A 15322-nucleotide genomic window follows, 5' to 3' on the forward strand; every position below is an offset into this window, starting at 1 on the left:
CGTGTGAGGTAGAGGCCCCGGACGAGATGCGGCAAGGGAACGAGCCCACGGCGCGGCGGCGGAAGCTCCTGCACATGCCTGGTACAGTGACATGGAGGGGGTTTAGAGAGAGTTGGAGAAGGGAAGGAGAAGGAGGAAGGGTAGGGGCGACGGGGATGGCCTGGCATGGTCAGGGTCGCCGGTGTGCTGGAGAGGAGCTCCGGCGAGTTGCTGCGGGGCTGAGGGGAGTGGGCGCCTTGGATCGGGAGGAGGGGGTTGTGGAGCTCAGGGATCGACGCAGAGAAGCCCGAAGGGATTTTGGATCAGGGGAAGGTAGAGGCTTGACTGGGTGAATCGGGTAGGGGAGATCCCGACGGGGATTTGGTGGAATGGCGGCGGCGGCTGGGAGGATGGGACATCTCTCCTCACATTTAGGGTTGGACTATATATTTATAGCATATGGGTGTTTGGCTAGGGGCTAATCTAGATCCTTCGATCGAAATCGAGCGGTTGAGAAAAAATAGGTTAGGAAGTCTAATAAACAAAACGGAGATGTTTTGTAGACGTTTGGGGATGATCCAGACACAGCGGTAACGACTGTCCGGGTCGGGTCCGGGACAGATTTCGGACGCGCGCGGGAGGAGGTCCGCGGGCTGACAAGAGAGGCTAGGTAGGTCCTGGCGGTGAGAGGTAGTGCAGAAGGCAAAGGTTTGAGAAGAGAGAAGAGGAGAGGCCCGGCGACTGTTTTCGGAGACCGAAAACGTCCGACGTCAGACCGACTATAATGTCGCTATAGTTATCCGTTGGGCTATCAAACGAACTCCGAATGCGATGAAATTTGACAGGCGGTCTTCCTACACTAAAATTAGACCGCACGCCAACTTTCAACCCATTCCGAGAACATTTTCCGGCCACTTATAAAATACTATTTCGGACATGTCGCGGGCGCGTGCAAGTGAGTCTGGCCTCAAAACGGACCACAGAAGGAACTGGGAGACCCGGACGAATGCAAGTTTTGAAAACATGATGATGCAATGCACATGATGACATGATATGCAATGCATGACACGCAAGCAATGACAACACAACAACAACGAATAACTGGAGGACACCTGGCACATCGGTCTCGGGGAGTTACAACACTCCACCACTACGAGAGGATCTCGTCCCGAGATCTAGAATGGCACCAGAGGGACAACGGAAGAGAAAGAGGAGAGGTAAAGCTAAGTTGCTTCTTTGACAAACAAGTGAAACCACGAACCTTGCAAAGATTAAACTATATAAAGAAAGAATGCAACGAAGAAGAACAAAGTTGAAAGCACTCCGGTGGGGAAGAGGAACAATGAAATACAAATTCGGACAACACTTCAGTTGAAAAGAGATGAAAGACTTGATAAAATGAAAGAGCTTGAGCAAAGGGGCACAACACTCCGGTTAAATGGATAAACCAAGAAAAGAACAGGATCCTGACAAGAACAAGAAGAAGGTTTGAAGAGAGCCGCAACACAATGCCTCCGGAACAAAAGTAAGAATTTAATGAACGAACGGAAAAAACAAGAGCACACTTACAACAATGCTAGAACGGAGTTGTTGGAAAACCAACAACGAAAAGAATAGGATTGATATGGTCTTATGGAATACATCTCAAATTATGAGGTGACAACCTGCCACTCACAGGAAAAAGAATTGGATTGATAAGAACAAGGAGACGAGAAACTTATTTCACCGGGAGGATAAAGAAGAACTTGGGTCCTTTATAAGCACCATAGATAGCAACAATCCTTAGGGACAGCTTTAGGTGAAATATAACCCAAGATAACTCCAACGAAGGGATTGATGGATTTAAAATACATCATTCTTAACAACATATGAATCATGAAACATGAACTCAAATTATCAAGAATGGCATAATACCACCTTCAATGATATGGAAGAAAGAATTGCACTCCGGATTGCAAGATGAAGAAACTTAAGCTCCTTAGAAAAGAATCTTCATGAATGCTTCGAGAAGGAAATAAATCCTTGATGAACCATCATGTATAGCCTCCAAGAAGAAACTCCGGTAACAAAAGAATAAAAAGAAAGAGAAATTGAAAACACAAGGTGAATCCTTGCAATGATTTAGATGGATCTCCGTGATAATTAGAGCTTGGAACTCCGGGAAAGAAAAGATAAATCATCTCGAATTGAGAATATGATATGATGAACCACTCCGGAAAAAGGAATTAATCACTTGGATGGAATAAGAATAAGAATTATGTTATGCGTATCCTTCAACAATTTAATTGCTGACAAGCAACGGATTTGGCATACTACCTATCCTCGTAGAAAGATTAAGATAGATATAGCGCAAACTTGAGAAAGGTCTTCGACGGTCCACCAAAAGGGTTGAAACAACGAATAAATTGATATGATAAAGAAAGAAGAGGAATCTTGCATGAACCACCGTAAGAATTTAAAATGAACGAAGAGAAGATAAAGAAACACCGGGAAGAATTATAAAATGAACGAAGATGCTTGAGAGAGTTCAGATACAAAAGAACGAAGAGATCATGAACTGATTAGAGGATATTTGATCGACGCACCAGTAAGATTGGAGGATGATAACTGAAAGCTGAGAATGAAAAAAATCCTGAATTGATGGACTCCGGATAACAAACTGAGAAGACTCTTGAATTGCTCCGATAGGTGAAAAGAATTCCCACAATCGAAAATAATTATGAGAGGATGGCAACCAAACTAGAATCATGAATCTTGAAGAGAATGGAGCAAGATTGAGAGAGAAAATCTTCTTCGGTCTTCAAAATCTAAGAATTACGGTGAGAAACACCATCAATAATTGTAGAGGCACTCCGGAAGAATCAAAAGCGAAGAGATTGAGCCAACGATGAAAAGGATTTAAACCGATCTTGGAGAAAGACATTTGACCGATGATAATTCATTCTTACGTCAAACTTAAAAAGATTTGATAATCGCTCCAGGAAAATAAGAAGAGTCATGTAAGATCCTGGAAAAAGACCTGTGGGTTAGGGCCCATTGAGAAGAAACACCTTAGAAGGATTACTTGAAAGGGAGAATACACCAGTTAGAAAAAAATGGCTTGAATGAGATAACAACCTCTGAATAGGTTTGAACGGATCTTGAAGGAAAAGACGAGGCTTCCGAGATATCTTCAGCACTCCGGAATAATTGAATAGCGAGAAATGAATGAATATGATGAGCACCGGTATGATAAACTTCTGAAACGAGGAAAGGATATGATCAACACCAAAAGCTTGAATTGAATCCATCGGAGAAGAAAGAAAACTGAGAATGATGAGCTTGAAGCTCCATTAGAATCTTCATGAGAATCACTGGATAGAACATTGACGGAAAAGGAACGGAGAGACTTCACAAGAACAAAAGGATACTTGATTAAGACATCGAATTCCTTGAAGAAACAAGGGTGGGAGGGAGGGAAAACAAAGGCAACTTGGAGACGGATGAAAACAAACACCGTTGAGAAGAACTGATAAATTATCTTACTGATGTTGACATGATCGGAACCACTTGAAGAGAAAACACGCCGGTTGAAAAGGATTTACATGACAATCTCGATTATCATGAAGGATTAGTATTCACATATGAGTATGAGAACACCGTTTGGAAAAGGTATGGAATCAACATTTGACTTCGAAGCAACTCGAATACCACAACTCAAAGCAAAACAAAGGATTGGCTTGCAGAATAAGCCGGAACAAACATATGATAGAGATTTCGCCCGAAGTTTTCGTGGTGGGGCCTACATGGGCTCGATCGTATAGCACCATCATGTACAAGGCAGTGCACATGACATACGAAGCGTACCCGAGTCGGCATAGCCAAGGATTCTTTAAGAAACAACGAGACCACTGTAAAACCGACCGTGGATAGGCGGACCACTAGACGTCGAACCCCAATTTCATATCATACATCTGACGGAAAGATATCCTAGGAGCTACTTGAATTCCCACTTATAAACTCCCGAAACTTTCCAGTTATGCAATCAGGTGTTGGGGATACAGGGGAAGCATAATATCTCACCCAAAACTAACAAATCCTACATCCAGCTGTATCCATCCTTCAACACATAACCAAGAAACCTTCGGAAATCATCTACCTCAACCTTCGAAAAGCATCCGTTATACGAGTTATGGCAATACTCCCGAACTCCCGCCCCAGTACTGGGTGGCGTCGAGGTTATCTCACCAACAACTGCATAAAAGAGATTTTCGATGTCGACGAAACTAAACTCAGGTATTCCAGAACTGCAACGATAAAATTGTGACGACAACACCTCGGAGCTCAACTCCCCGGGACACTGCCACAACCCCTAAATGACAGGAGGCACCAAGAACAATGTTCTCGTCACAAAACTATCGGAACGATTCCAAGATACCCGCATGATCCTAAAATTTTTTTTAGTGAAATTTGAGAAGAGAAGAGTCAAAACTCTACGTCAAGATGCCTCACCAGGGCGACGAAGGGACTGAGGAGTAAAAAGAAGTCCTAACTCTCCGATATATATAATTCCTAAATGACTCAAAACATTTTTTCTAGACTCAACAACGCCAGCTATTCGATCAAGCAGGGGGCTCCTAAGGTAGGGGAAGGCTCTGATACCAACTTGTAACGCCCTCGATGCGGCTATATCTCCCACGTGTCGAAGCACGACTTAGAGGCATAACCGCATTGAAAGCAATGTAGCAAGTGAGGTAATCTTCACACAACCCATGTAATACATAAGGGAAAGAGATACATAGTTGGCTTACAATCGCCACTTCACACAAATACATGAATAAAACATTACATCAATCAGATACAATCAAGGTCCGACTATGGAACCAAAATAAAAGAAGACTAGCCCAAAAGCTACACAGATCCCCGATCGACCCGACTAGGCTCCACTACTGACCAACTGGAAACGGAACAACCCAAAGAACACGACTTCATCGAGCTCCTCCTTGAGCTTGGTTGCGTCACCTGCTCGGTATCATCGGCACCTGCAAACTGGTTTTGGAAGTATCTGTGAGTCACGGGGACTCAGCAATCTCACACCCTCGCGATTAAGACTATTTAAGCTTATGGGTAAGGTAAAAGGTATGAGGTGGAGCTGCAGCAAGCGACTAGCATATATGGTGGCTAACATACGCAAATGAGAGCGAGAAGAGAAGGTAAAGCACGGTCGATAAAAGTATGATCAAGAAGTGATCCTAGAACAACCTACATCAAGCATAACTCCAACACCGTGTTCACTTCCTGGACTCCGCCGAAAAGAGACTATCACGGTAACACACATGGTTGATGTATTTTAGTTAAGGTCAACTTCAGGTTTTCTACAACCGGACGTTAACAAATTCCCATCTACCCATAACCGCGGGCACGGCTTTTGAAAGTTCAAATCCCTGCAGGGGTGTCCCAACTTAGCCCATCACAAGCTCTCACAGTCAACGAAGGATATTCCTTCTAGCGGGAAGCCCCGATCAGGCTCGGAATCCCGGTTACAAGACATTTCGACAGGTAAAACAAGACCAGCAAGACCGCCTGATGCGCCGACATCCTGATAGGAGCTGCACATATCTTGTTCTCAGGGCAACACCGGATGAGCGCTCCGTACAACTAAAACCGGCCCTCAAGTTTCCCCGAGGTGGCGCTGCAAAGGACTCTAGTTCAGACCAACACTTAGACAAGCACTGGCCCGGGGGGGTTAAAAAAAGATGACCCTCGGGATGTGCGACTCCCAAGGGAAAAAGGCTAGGTGGCGAATGGTAAAACCAAGGTTGGGCCTTGCTGGAGGAGTTTTATTCAAGGCGAACTATCAAGGGGTTCCCATAATAACCCAACCGCGTAAGGAACGCAAAATCCGGGAACATAACACCGATATGACGGAAACTAGGGCGGCAAGAGTGGAACAAAACACCAGGCATAAGGCCGAGCCTTCCACCCTTTACCAAGTATATAGATGCATTAATTAAATAAGAGATATTGTGATATCCCAACAAGTAAACATGTTCCAACAAGGAACAACATCTCCATGTGCCAACAAGGAACAAACTTCAATCTTCACCTGCAAGTAACAATGCTATAAGAGGGGCTGAGCAAGCGGTAACATAGCCAAACAACGGTTTGCTAGGATAAGGTGGGTTAGAGGCTTGGCTTAACAATATGGGAGGCATGATAAGCAAGTGGTAGGTATCGCAGCATAGGCATAGCAAAAGAGCGAGCAACTAGCAAGCAAAAATAGAAGTTATTTTGAGGGTATGGTCATCTTGCTTGAGATCCCGGAAGGAAGAAGAACGAGTCCATGAAGAAGGCAAACGGACGTAGTCGAACGGATCCTCACAAACACGACGTTCTCGGAACCAACCCGAAGAAGCAACACCGAAAAGAAGCACACAACATAGTAAACAATCATCACATAAGCATGGCACGATGCGCAAACAAGTATGTTGCATGTCCGGTTTAATGAGGCATGGCATGGCAAAATGCACAAACAATCCCTACAAATTTACTGGAGCTCAATATGCAACTTTGTTGCACATTGACGAAACACCACGTGACTTATTTAGTTCGATCTTGTTTATGTACCCAACAATATTAAATGTTGTTAAACATGGCAAGAGGGTGAAGCAAATGAAAACTACCTATCTAGGCAAGTTTAAATGAGGCCGGAACAACAAGTAACAAGTCCGGAAAAATCCTCATGTGCATATTTTGGTTATGGTACTGTTCTGCCCTAAACCATATTTTAGAGTTGATTAACATGCAAAGTGCTGCCACCAAGTTAAACTAGGCATTTTTCTACCCCATTTACATATAAAGTTTATTTAATTCAGAGCTACGGTTATTTAGTTATGAAATAAAGCATTTTAGGATGTTATTTAAGCAAGTTTAAACAAACAACATTTTAAACATAGATGAAAATGGCATATTATTAATCTACACTTAATTTTAAACAAGTTTCATATATAAATTAATTTAATCCGGTGCATGGATGATGAGTTATCAAATGCATGAAACTAGGGGGTAATCTGTAAATATGCAGTTTTTCTGGAAATAGCAAAATTCGTTCATAGCAGAAAAAATATACATCGGGCCGAATCTGGCCGGCCCAACAAGCTCAGGAGAGGGTTGGGCGCATCCTCACCATGGGCTGAGGCCCAGTCAAAGCAGTGGTGGGGCAGGCTGGATCTGTAGGGAAGCAGCAGGGGCCGACGTGTAGTGCGGGCGACTTGGCCTTGGCGTCGGGGTCAAACAGTAGTGGCAGGCCAGCTCTCGCGGAGCGTTGGGCCTGGCGCTGGAGAGGCAGGCTGGGCCTTCGGCGGTTGACAGCAGAGGCAACCGGGCCTTGGGGGTTGCGGCCCATGGCGATCGACGGGGAGGGCGCGGTCAATCTGGAGTCGGTCAACGCGAGCGCGGCGCTGGGCCAATTCCAGATCGAAGCGAGGCGGCGGTCCAGGCGCGGGGTCGAGGCGCTTGAGCGGGACGAGCGAAGCTCCTCTGCTTTCGAGCAGAGCGAGCAGAGGCCGGCGACGATGGACTTGGCGAGGGTGGCGCAGAGGCTTGGCGGGCGGTGGCGAGCTCGGTGCGTCGTCTCGCTGGAAGACGAACGGGACGGCGACGGCCGACGCTGGTTCACGAATCTGCGTGAGGTAGAGGCCTCGGATGAGATGCAGCAGGGGAACGAGCCCACGGCGTGGCGGCGGAAGCTCCTGCACGTGCCTGGTACAGAGACATGGAGGGGGTTTAGAGAGAGGAGGAGAAGGGAACGAGAAGGAGGAAGGGTAGGGGCGACGGGGATGGCCTGGCATGGTCAGGGTGGCCGATGTGCTGGAGAGGAGCTCCGGCGAGTTGCTGCGGGGCTGAGGGGAGAGGGCACCTTGGATCGGGAGGAGGGGGCTGTGGAGCTCAGGGATCGACGCAGAGAAGCCCGAATGGATTTTGGATCAGGGGAAGGTGGAGGCTTGACTAGGTGAATCGGGCAGGGGAGATCCCGAGGGGGATTTGGTGGAATGGCGGCGGCTAGGAGGATGGGACATCTCCCCTCAAATTTAGGGTTGGACTATATATTTATAGCATATGGGTGTTTGGCTAGGGGCTAATCTGGATCCTTCGATCGAAATCGAGCGGTTGAGAAAAAATAGGTTAGGAAGTCTAATAAACAAAACGGAGATGTTTTGTAGACGTTTGGGGATGATCCGGACACAGCGGTAACGACTGTCCGGGTCGGGTCCGGGACAGATTTCGGACACGCGCGGGAGGAGGTCCGCAGGCTGACGAGAGAGGTTAGGTAGGGCTTGGCGGTGAGAGGTAGTGCAGAAGGCAAAGGTCTGAGAAGAGAGAAGAGGAGAGGCCCGACGACTGTTTCCGGAGACCGAAAACGTCCGATGTCAGACCGACTATAATGTCGCTATAGTTATCCGTTGGGCTATCAAACGAACTCCGAATGCGATGAAATTTGACAGGCGGTCTTCCTACACTAAAATAAGACCGCACGCCAACTTTCAACCCATTTCGAGAACATTTTTCAGCCACTTATAAAATACTATTTCGGACATGCCGCGGGCGCGTGCAAGTGAGTCTGGCCTCAGAACGGGCCACGGAAGGAACTGGGAGACCCGGACGAATGCAAGTTTTGAAAACATGATGATGCAATGCACATGATGACATGATATGCAATGCATGACACGCAAGCAATGACAACACAACAACAGCGAATAACTGGAGGACACCTGGCACATTGGTCTCGGGGCGTTACAGAAGGTCCCTTCATTATCAACCAAGTTCTAACCGGTGGAGCATACCGACTGCGGGATGCATCGACTAGTCGACTCGAACCGAACCCATGGAACGCAGCCAGGCTTCGAAGATTCTACGCCTAGCACCGGACTCTATGTTAGTCCCCTCCCTTTGTCCATTTTCTGCATATGCATCATCTGTCTTGTTTCCCTTTCTTTCTTTTATTTGTTTAGGCCTTCAAGGGTCACCTTGTGCCTCACTTGTACATTACAGATGTGCTAGCCGCACTCTCCACACATGGGGGGCTTCTTTCACAGAAGCTTAAATTATTTACCTGGGCCTCACACCCAACACATGCGTTATACTTCCGCATGTACCTTTTTTCACCATTATATGCATCGATATGACTTAAGTTTTGGCCAAGCTGGGTTGCCTGGCTCTTGTATTTATGCCCTACATTCCCATTAATTCGGCTAGGGCATAAGGGGAGCACCTCTGCGATTGTTACCACCGGGTCAGCCGGACATGTACCTCAGACTGGGTGAAGCCGAAAGCTAGCGTTCTTAAGAGAATATTCGGTCGGTGAACAAAAGATGACTTTTATTTATTATCCATATTTGCCCCCAGATGCTTTTTATGCGCTTCTTATCGCAGTCCGGACATGCACTTTAGGGCATGCTTACCCAGGGAAAGGAACTCTTAACGGAACTATTCTCTCTGGAAGATGTTTCTTACTACCCATGTAATATAACATAACTAGTTGGGCACTTGTCTGATAAAGCACTAATGACCCCTATGCCTGGTCTCCACGCATGCCTCGGCTCTTACATAACCGAGAGGGTATTCGGATACACTCCGGACTGTCGGGTCCGGAGGTTGAAGCGAAAAGGTTCGCCACGACAAACGATCTACAATCCGGCTAGAAGGCATTATACATGTCACTTTAAAATTACATAGTCAATTTGACTGGTTGAATTCCTCTTCAATGCCATCCAATAGGCTGTCTAATCTACAGTCCTGTTGGGAATACTTTGTGGCCAATTCTACTTGGCCGTACACTAAGCTCACAGGGATCTGCTTCCTGTCAGGCCCCACAGGTCCGACTTCGGCCATGTGGTTCAGGTCAGCCTTCGTGTACCATGTCTTCACCATTGCCCAGGCTTCCCTGGCACCCTGACGGCAGGCCGATATCTTCCATAATCGGAAGTGCCGTCGTGCTCCCTTCAGCTTTTCTGCAAGCTCTCCAAGGCCTTCGGGTATGGAGACGGATGGCCACAAGGCCTGGGCGACGCCTTGCATCACCTGCCGAACTCGTTCGTGCAACTGTGAGAGCTCGGGAAGAAGATCACCCGTTGAACCAGGCATCTCCTCGGCAGGATGACCTGTTAGCATACCTACAGACATAACTCTGTCAGCCAGCTTCCTCACCGTACTCTTTTTCAAAGTTCGTTCAAGCACTTACTAAATATGCTGCGTTGAAGCCGCCGATTCTCCTTAACAGAGTCCGACAATTGGGCACGAACATCTTTTAGTTCCACGCCCAGCTTGGTGTTGGCATCTAGGAGATCATTCTTCTCCTGCCTCACCCTCGTAAGCACGCTCTCACCGGCCTTCAACTGGCGTATGAGCTGTTGCTTATCCGAATTTACTCCAGCGTCATCTGCAATTTTATCGTCAGATCTGCATATACGATGCATTCTAATATGATACTTATCATTCGAAGATATGTTACCAGAGGGGGTCTCTTTGGGCTCCCCTGCTGCGGCCAGTGTGGCCTGAAGTTGGGCTTTGCACTCTTCCAGGTCTTGGGACAGTTGAGTATTCTTTTCTGTAAGAACCCGCATAACAAATGATCCTTAAATCAGTAATCCTAACTGTTTCAAGTCTCAGGGGCTACTGATATATATAATCATCAAATTTTCTCACCCGTATGTCTTTTACATACTGCTCCGTGGCTCTGGCTAGACCATTTTGAGCGGCACGGAGGTGTGCGTCTCCCGAGTTGAAGGCATCCAATGCCTCTTGGGAGAAACAAGCGTCACGAAGAACAGTCCGGCGACGCCTCTGGTTCATGGCACTTTCCACCTCGGAATGGGTGGCGGACAGTTTATCCGCATCCTCTGTCGGAGGAGCACCCGGCGCACGCCTTGTATTCATTCCCGCCTCCGAATCCGGCCTTGGAGCCTGGCTTGTGAAGGCGCGATTGGTAGCCTCTCCGAGTATAGTCCGGCGAGCGCTCTTTTTCCTGAAAAGAAGGCATGGGCGTTAATATGCCTCTGAAAATAATGTCTTGCAATAAAGACGGCGCGCCGTACCGCTGCACCGGTGTCTCAATCCGGACTGCGGATCTTTTCAGCCTGCCTGGCCTCATGGCCCCTTGTTGGCTAGTTGCCACAGGCTCGGCCTTCTGCCCCGAGGACCTCCCCTGCAAAACACGGTTGTTATACGACAATCAAAAAAGCACAAGGACGGATCCCTTTTTAAGTGTTGGGACTTCGGTCATAGTCACCTGTGAGGCTGGAACTAGCCCAGGGTAATCGGCCGTAATGGCCACCAAAGCGTTGTCATTACTCCATTGGTAAAATACCCCATCGATCAGCTCCACAGATATGCCCAGATCCTCCTGGGAGGCTGGGTCAAGGGACCGTCCAGGATCCTCGGGTTGTGGAGGAGGGCTGTTTATCTCCTTTACTGCCTGGCGCAGCTCCTACGATGAAATCGCTAGAATGAATACTTAACTACGGGAATACAAAATGGATGGGCGATAAAAAGTCTCCGCTTACCTAGCTCGGAGGATTGTACATAGGAAATCCGCCCTGCGGGTTGACACGAAGGAATTCCTCCTCTTCTCCCTTGTACAAAGTGGATAAGATCTTTATTAGATCGGCAGCCGATCCCAGCCCTTTGCGGCCATGGCGGGTGGCGTCATCCTCCTCGTTGAAATCCCACATGGGGTGGCCTCTATACTGAAGCGGCTGCACCCCCCGCATGATGCATGTGGCCATAACCTAGATCATGGTCAATCTGGATCGAGCTAAAAAACTTATCCGTCTCATCAGGTAAAGAATGTCCCTGTCATCTTCCTCCAGGGAGCTCCGTGGACGCCAGCTCCGGCGCTTCTTCAAAGGGGCGTTGTCGAACTCAGGAAGGCCGATCCGAATAGGATCCGGGAGGGGGACATCTTCTATATAAAACCATTCTGAAGGCCAGTCTTCGGACGTCTTCTTTGGGGTCCCAGACAGGTATCCGGTCCCGGCAATACGCCACACTTCGGCTCTGCCCACTTGATATATTGATCCTTTCTGAGAAAGGGGCACAAGGCAGAACAGCTTCTTCCACAGAGCGAAATGAGCCTCACGGCCCAAAAACAACTCGCAAAGGGCTACGAATCCCGAGATATGCAGCAGGGAGGCAGGCGTAAGGTTGTGCAACTGGACGCCATAGAACTCCAGGAGCCCCCGGAGAAACGGATGAATTGGGAATCCGAGTCCTCTTACCAAATAAGGGACAAGGCATACCCGCCCTGTAACGCCCTCGATGCGGCTATATCTCCCACGTGTCGATGCACGACTTAGAGGCATAACCGCATTGAAAGCAATGTCGCAAGTGAGGTAATCTTCACAAACCCATGTAATACATAAGGGAAAGAGATACATAGTTGGCTTACAATCGCCACTTCACACAATTACATGAATAAAGCATTACATCAACCAGATACAATCAAGGTTCGACTACGGAACCAAAATAAAAGAAGACTACCCCAAATGCTACACAGATCCCCGATCGACCCCAACTGGGCTCCACTACTGATCAACTAGAACGAAACAACACAAAGGATAAGATCTTCAACGAGCTCCTCCTTGAGCTTGGTTGCGTCACCTGCACGGTATCATCGGCACCTGCAAACTGGTTTTGGAAGTATCTGTGAGTCACGGGGACTCAGCAATCTCACACCCTCGCGGTCAAGACTATTTAAGTTTAAAGGTAAGGCAAAGGTATGATGTGGAGCTGCAGCAAGCGACTAGCATATATGGTGGCTAACTTATTCGCAAAAGAGAGCGAGAAGAGAAGGCAAAAGCACGGTCGAACAACTATGATCAAGAAGTGATCCTAGAACAACCTACGTCAAGCATAACTCCAACACCGTGTTCACTTCCCGGACTCCGACGAGAAGAGACCATCACGGTTACACACGCGGTTGATGTATTTTAATTAAGATCAACTTCAGGTTTTCTACAACCGGACATTAACAAATTCCCATCTGCCCATAACCGCGGGCACGGCTTTCGAAAGTTCAAAACCCTGCAGGGGTGTCCCAACTTAGCCCATCACAAGCTCTCACGGTCAACGAAGGATATTCCTTCTCCCAAGACAATCTGATCAGACTCGGCATCCCGGTTACAAGACATCCTTGACAATGGTAAAACAAGTCCAGCAACACCGCCCGAATGTGCCGACAAATCCCGATAGGAGTTGCACATATCTCATTCTCAGGGCACACTCAGATGAGACATCCTATGAGTAAAACCAACCCTCAAGTTGCCCCGAGGTGGCCCTGCAGTCTACTCGGTCGGACCAACACTCAGAGGAGCATTGGCCCAGGGGGTTAAAATAATGATGACCCTCGGGAGCGCGACTCCCAAGGGAAAAAGAGGCTAGGTGGTGAATGGTAAAACCAATGTTGGGCATTGCCGGAGGAGTTTTATTCAAGGCGAACTATCAAGGGGTTCCCATTATAACCCAACCGCGTAAGGAACGCAAAATCCAGGAACATAACACCGATATGACGGAAACTAGGGTGGCAAGAGTGGAACAAAACACCAGACATAAGGCCAAGCCTTCCACCCTTTACCAAGTATAATGATGCATTAATTAAATAAGAGATATTGTGATATCCCAACAAAATATCCATGTTCGAAACATGGAACAAGCTCCAATCTTCACCTGCAACTAACAACGCTATAAGAGGGGCTGAGCAAAGCAGTAACCTAGCCAAACAACGTTTTGCTAGGACAAGGTGGGTTAGAGGCTTGGCTTAACAATATGGGAGGCATGATAAGCAAGTGGTAGGTATCACAGCATAGGCATAGCAATAGAGCGAGCAACTAGCAAGAAAAGATAGAAGTGATTTCGAGGGTATGGTCATCTTGCTTGAAATCCCGCAAGGAAGAAGAACGGGTCCATGAAAAGAAGAAAAACGGGCGTAGCCAACGGATCCTCACAAACGCAACGTTATCGGAACCAACCCGAAGAAGCAACACCGGAAAGAAGCACACAACACAGTAAACAACCATCACATAAGCATGGCACGACGCGCAAACAAGTATGATGCATGTCCGGTTTAATGAGGCATGGCATGGCAAAGTGCACAAACAACCCTACAAATTAAGTGGAGCTCAATATGCAACGGAGTTGCATATTGAAGAAAACACCACATGACTTATTTAGTTCGATCTCGTTTATGTACTCAACAATATTAAATGTTTTTAGCATGGCAAGAGGGTGAAGCAAAGTAGACTACCTATCTAGTCAAGTTTTAAATGAGGCCGGAAACAACAACCAAAAATTCCGATAAATTCCCATATGCATATATTAGGTTTGGTACTAATCTGCCCTAAACACAATTTTAGAGTTGTTAAACATGCAAATCAATGTCACCATGACAAACTAGGCAAAATTCTACCCCATTTACATATAAAGTTTGTTAAGTTTGGAGCTACAGTTATTAAGTTATGAAATAAAGCATTTTAGCATGGCATATGGGCAAAATTACACAAACAACATTTTAAACATGGATGAAAATGGCATATTATGAAACTAGATAAAATTCTAGGCATCTTTCATATTAAGTTTGTTTAGTTTGGATGCACGGTTTGAGTTATTAAATGCATGAACAGCATGGGCTTTTCTGTAAAATAGTAATTCGCTAGATAAATGGACAAATCGTTTAGGGGGAAAAGACCTATCGGGTCGAAACTGGGCGTACAGAGCCTGGCCCAACAGCAGGGGAGGCAGAAAAAAAGGTGCTCAGGGGTGTGACCTCACATTGGGCCTGGCCTGGTCGGAAGGGGGCGCTGGGCCTCGCTAGAGGAGGCTGACCCGCGGTTGCAGCCCACATGAGCAGCTGAATCGGTCACGGGCGAAGGGGCGGGCGAAACTGCTCGTTTCTGAAGAACAGAAACAATGGCGTCCATGGCGGCAGGAAGCAGGAGGTCGCCGCGGCGGGGCTCCTTCCGCTGGATCACGCCAGATCCCGCGGGAAAGGAGCGAGGGTGAACGGATCCACGCACGAGGAGCCGAGGCAGGGACTCGAGGCAGCAAAGACGAAGGAGCTCTGACGTTGCTGCTGCCCAGAGAGAAACAGAGGGAGTTTCAGAGAGAGAAGTGACTCGGGGAAGGGAACGGGGATGTCACGAGGGGACCTTGCTGAACGGTGGCAACTCACCGGCGACGAGGTAGGCGGGAAAGGTTCGAGGAGCTCGAGGACGATGACTTCCGGGCATGGGAGGCGAGGATGGCTGGCGCAAACTCCTTGGGGCTCCCTGTTGCACGAATAGAGAGAGCTGGTGAGAGAGGGAGGAGAGAA

The sequence above is a fragment of the Triticum dicoccoides genome, chromosome 4A (genome assembly GCF_002162155.2).
Source record: "Triticum dicoccoides isolate Atlit2015 ecotype Zavitan chromosome 4A, WEW_v2.0, whole genome shotgun sequence".
NCBI classification, from domain to species: Eukaryota; Viridiplantae; Streptophyta; class Magnoliopsida; order Poales; family Poaceae; genus Triticum; species Triticum dicoccoides.